A 6,000-nucleotide genomic window follows, 5' to 3' on the forward strand; every position below is an offset into this window, starting at 1 on the left:
AAGTGCCTTTAATTGTATTTAGTGTGACTATTCCTTTGTCTGTAACCTGCTAAGTCTATTCATATAGGCAAAAAATAATGTTTATTAAAATGTATGTAAAAAATACAACCTAAATAGTGCATTAAAACAAATCAGTAAGATAATGTAAAAGAAAGGGGAAAAACAGCTATATAATGTATCTTTAAACAGTAAATTAACTATAAAATACTGTGAAATTAATCAAAAAACCTGTATATACTGTATTTTTCATTAACAGTACAAAGCTGTAAATTTCAGCGACAGTATAATAATGTTAATTTTACAGTAGAATAATGGCAACCCTGCTTCCAGCTCTTTACTGTTATTTTACTGGGAAATTCTTAACAGTGTAGGCTTCTTTTTTTGACAAATTCAATGTTTTCTTCTTCATGCCGCTTGGCGAGTGTTCTATTAGCTCTTTGGTCGTTTTAACTGCGTACTTTTCTAATGCAGGACGAGTCTGTTTAGCAGAAAGCAAAGGCTCTGTAAATATAGCTTGTGTTCAGGTCTTCACCGTGCCCTTATCCTGCTTATATCTTAAATAATAATGCAGACTTTAAAAATAACAATTTGATCTAGTTTTCTTTACAGAAATGAATGAAATACTGAAATATGCATACTGTATATTTTTAAAAAAAAGTAGTCTTACACCCCTTAAAATCCAGAAGGCTTTGCTACCCCCCGTGACGTTTTAGCCCCAGGTTGGGAAACATTGCTCTAAGCTGTATAAGTACATATTTCGTTTGAAGGAATATTTTCTGTTTTGTGCTTTCAACCTTTAATTCCCTTTGTTTTCAAATGTAATTTAAAGATTTTTTTTTACATAAATCATATGCAAAATCTGTCATTTATTTGACTTCAGGCGAAATTACTCATATGTCAGAAACCACCTCGGGCTGTTAATGTATATGCCTGTGAATGTAAGCCTGATGTCTGAGTGGAAATCATGCCAGTTTAAATATTTTGAAGCCAGATTTAGCCTACTTTCGAAGCATCTCTGTCTCTGGACTCTCAATAAGAAGCTGATCATGAATCATGATGTGCCTGCCTGACCACATTGGTCCAACCTGGACAGAGGTCACGGAGCACGACACTGCTGATGTATGTTTCATTTTGGAGATAACTGGTAGAGACGAAATACTGTAGCTGGAAAAGCAGTATAAATGTATAGTTTTTCCACAGACAAGATAAAAACATGGAGGAAAATTGCAACAAATTGGGGAATGTATGAAAAAATACATAATCCTCCCCCTTTTTTTTGACCCTTTCTAATAATTTTCATACAGTCCCTGTTTGCACATTCACGCACATTAAAACGTGACTGTAAATTTAAATGTGAGGAAGCTGACGTACAGTTAGTCTATCACCAAATGTTTTACGAAAGGCTGCTGGGCAAAAGGATTAGCTGTTTCCCATGGCATGTTAATGCATAACACAAAGTCAAATCAGCTCATTAGTAATATTATTATTGTCCAAAATTCAATACCCCATATGGCGACAAAATACAACGAGTTACTTCCAGAATTAATAATCAAGAGTGGCGTTACCCGAAGAACTTAAGCAAGCATGGGCAGTTAATTCATTGTTTTAACCAAGCAGCCATTTGGACTGGGCCCAAGTCTCTAGCTGAGTCATTACATTACATGTGGATGCAGCTTGTGTAACAGTAATTAATGCACCATATTTGAAGACCTCTTACCTGCAGGCTAAAAAAAAAGTGATATGATGGACTGATTCAGCCATGGGGCACTCATTGATTTTTAAAATATCGCAACAACAAAAAGAAGAAAATGAATAAATGAATCTACTGAAATCACAGTGAGACATCACCCTTACCATACAGTATATGCTCAGACTGTATTTGAAGGCTTTGTATGTTATTCCACAGTCATCCCTGAGACAAAAACCCAAGTGGTCCCACCGGCCCTGTCACTGTTTGACATGCCTGCTGTACCCGTCTTCCGCTCCACTGCAAGTGTTGAGGATATGAGCGTGGGCACCGAGGGGGGCCCCCCGACAATCACCCCCCAATCGGCAAAGGAGACAAGTCAAAAAGGACTGAATCAAACCGAAGCGGGCGCAGACATATTGTGCAAATAATTTATGGCTGATACAGTGTTCATTTAAAATTAAGATCCCCCCACATGTGGAGGTATATCTCATTAAACAGTGTGGCCTATACTCCATGTGTACAATGTTCCGTCTTGAATTGAGATTTTGAGTCGTGCTTATACATAAATTCAAATCCTTTTGGAGATATTGATCTTGAGAGAGAGAGAGAGAGAGAGTAGTGCTTCATATGTTGTGCTCTGTGGTGTTGGACAACATCATGCGGATACTCGATTCCTATTAAACTCTTAGATTTAATTGCATGTAAAATGTAAATAGCCCGCTGTTAGTAACTGTTTGTCCTGTCAGGACAACACACGCTGCCCACAGCCCTTGTTTTTCCTGTCTGGCAACAAATATCAACCACACTAAAGTTTGTTTGTCAGGGCTAATTTAGCTCGTAGAAACATTGCATCCTTGCTTCCCAATGTCCTTGGTGCTATATCTAAAGAGCTGCCACCCCACCTCCTCCTTCCTCCTCCACCCCTCTACGCCAGCCCTCCCCTCCTGTGCCAGCACATCAAGTGAAGGCAGCCTGATCAACCCTAATAGGGCCTGGTAATTAGAGTCTTTGCATAGAGCCTGTCTGCACACGGTCTGCCCTAAGCAGGTTGGGCGAAGGACTGCCATACACTTGACAGCGTGGAAAAACAACGTAATGTACAGTGTATGGATCAAATTAGCCTGGCAGTGGTAAACACAATCTACTTTAGAACAATACTGACACTAATTAGGCGACCAATGTATCATTTCAGAGTTCAAGTTTTAGTTGCTGTATCAAATACTTGAAAAAAACACTTGGAGAGCCAACTCGCTGTTTCTGGAATACAAATTAGAAAGATCTTTCTGCATAAAGGCTAAGCACTGCCGGCTTCAGGGGAAATAAGCGTAGTGGTTGATATTTCTACAGTTCTCTTATATAGTGGAAAATAGACTCTTGATTATTGCACTGGGGGAAAGTTATGTACTAAACTGCACGGTGTACAGCAAGCAAACAAGCCAACCCTAAATTCTTAACTATAACATAATTATTTTAATTCTGACATTATTAAGTTCACCTTAGCAACAAAAATAATCATCAGTCATTTGTACAAATGCAAATTATTTCAGGGACTGCGTATGAATAGGCAACTTTCTGCTGCAACTATACTTCCTGTTCAAAGTTTATCTCCTGTTCAGTCTTTTTTTTATAAATCTTTTTTTCTGTGATGCAACACATTCATTTCCCTTTCTGAATTTCCTTTAAGACCTTTGTGAATTTTCATGTATATTTACATCCTCTGTGCTTGGACACTCAATAAAGGCAATAAATACTACAATAGTGTCAGTTAAGGCCATGTATTTATGTCTCATTATTTCTTAATTCAACTTTTTTTTTCAGTAGAACATGCATGTTTTTTTGCAACACCTTGCACAACCACTTCCTTTTACTTTTGGCAACCAAGCAGCCCCATTAGAGTAGTTATAGTGAAATGCTTTGCCCAATAGTGGTGGGTTACTCTTCACCGCCCTAAAATGTTGTTTTGATCTGATTACATATCCTCTTTATATTTATTTATCATTATTAAGTTATTCCAACCACACATGTCTCCACATTCAAGATTCAAGATTCAAGAGTTTCATTTTCCATTTGCATATAAGTACATTGGAATTCTGAGCAGTTTACACCGAGTCAGCTTTAAGAAAAGAAAAAAGGTGGAAAAGGCACAAGGTAATTACAGTACAAAATAAGTAGCACATTCAACTCAACACAATAAATAAATAAATTATTACAATATAAAACGCCCTCAGTGCAGTCAATAAATAAACTAAACTACCCTCTGCATAGGAACGATACCCCCAGAATACAAATATACAGTATATGCTCCATGACCATGTTAAAAGAACTTGTAACTCTCATTTTTTTTTAAATAAATAATTAACATATTTTAGACATTACACAGTGGAATGGCAGCATATTGCACAGCATAATGATAACAGTATCTGACAAGAAAATGCATCAGTTGTTTGGTTATAGGCTAATGCATGCTTCTTTTTTTTTTAATTGCATGTGCAAAGCACAGAATATACTATTTGTCTATTTTTTTATATCTCAAATATTTTGCAAATTATTTTGAAATTCTTTGTTTGTTTAAATGTTTGTATTTTTCCCCCATTTATGTAGTTAACATATGCACATGATTTCAAAGTGTTTTTAGGTTGCTCTGCCTCTGGGATGTAGAACATGCATGTGTTTTGCAACACCTTGCACAACCACTTCCTTCTACTTTTGGCCACTGAGCAGCCCCATTAGAGCAGTTATAATGAAATGCTTTGCCCAATAGTGGTGGGTTATTTAGGGAAGGGTGAGTTACACTTCACTGTCCTAAAATGTTGTTTTGATCTGATTATTATTGTTATTGATCTTGTTCTTATTTAGTTACACTTTATTTAGCTCTTTTTTTTTTTTTACTGTTAGCTGATGCATCTTGTTTTTTGCACTATCCTCTTTGCTGCTGTACACTGCAAATTTCCCCACTGCGGGACTAATAAAGGAATATCTTATCTTATTACATATCCTCTTTATATTTATTTATCGTCATTAAGTACAAATCATTATTCCAACCACACATGTCTCCAAATGATAACAGTATCTGACATTAAAATGCATGTCATAGATTAGTTGTTTGGTTAAAGGCTAATGCATGCTTTTTTTTTTAAATTGTACGTGTCCACACTGTTAAGAATTTCCCAGTAAAATAACAGTAAAGAACTGGCAGCAGGGTTGCCTTTATGTTACTGTAAAATTAACATTATTATACTGTTGCTGAAATTTACAGCTTTGTACTGTCAATGAAAAATACAGTTTGAACTGTTTTTTTTTAATTAATTTCACAGTATTTTACAGTTAATTTACTGTTTAAAGATACATTATATAGCTGTTTTTCACCTTTCTTTTACATTATCGTACTGATTTGTTTTAATGCACTATTTAGGTTGCATTTTTTACATACATTTTAATAAACATTATTTTTTTTCCTAGATGAATAGACTTAGCAGGTTACAGACATAGGAATAGTCACACTAAATACAATTAAAGGCACTTGTTAGGAAAAAGGCTATAATAGACTTGTTGACACTTTTCCAAAAATGTCTGTCTCTAGCTGGCTACAAGCACAGAATGCAAACCAGAACAACATGTGAGTGAAGAACAGAGCTAATTCACTGATTTTACAATCATGTACAATGTACAAGCCTCACATGTGCAGATCAGGTCCCAGAATTAAAGAAATACTGCATGAAACTGTTGCTGATGATACTTTAGACAGTTGATCAGCAGTGAAGTGATGTTTTTTAAGAATGCATTAGTTCAGTTGAAAAATGGCCTATGAGCGTAATTTAACAGGTTTTCTTTTGTATTAACAGTAAAGCACTGTTTTTAGCAATAACAGGTTAATACTGTTGAAATCCTGCTGTAAATTAACAGCAATTGTTTACAGTGCAGTATTGCACGTTTATTTATTATTATGGGTTTTATCATGTGTGTACATGTATTTCCTATGTTGTTTTTTATGCATGTTTGCCAGTTTTATTATTGCATGTTTTTTTATATTTCATATGTGGTTTTCCTGATTTGTAATTTGGATCAAGGTGATTAACTGATGAGAAACAGCTGTGACATGTGCAAAGCACAGAATAAACTAATTGTCTATTTTGTTATATCTCAAATATTTTGCAAATTATTTTTTAAATTCTTTGTTTAAATTTTGTATTTTTCCCCCCATTTATTTATTTAGTTAACCCATGATTTCAGTGTTTTTAGGGTTGCTCTGCCTCTGGGATGTAGAAACTTGCCTCTGCTGCTGCTGATTCGCTGCATCTCAATCTGCTCCC

Source organism: Sebastes fasciatus, chromosome 21 (assembly GCF_043250625.1).
Source record: "Sebastes fasciatus isolate fSebFas1 chromosome 21, fSebFas1.pri, whole genome shotgun sequence".
Classification (NCBI taxonomy): Eukaryota; Metazoa; Chordata; class Actinopteri; order Perciformes; family Sebastidae; genus Sebastes; species Sebastes fasciatus.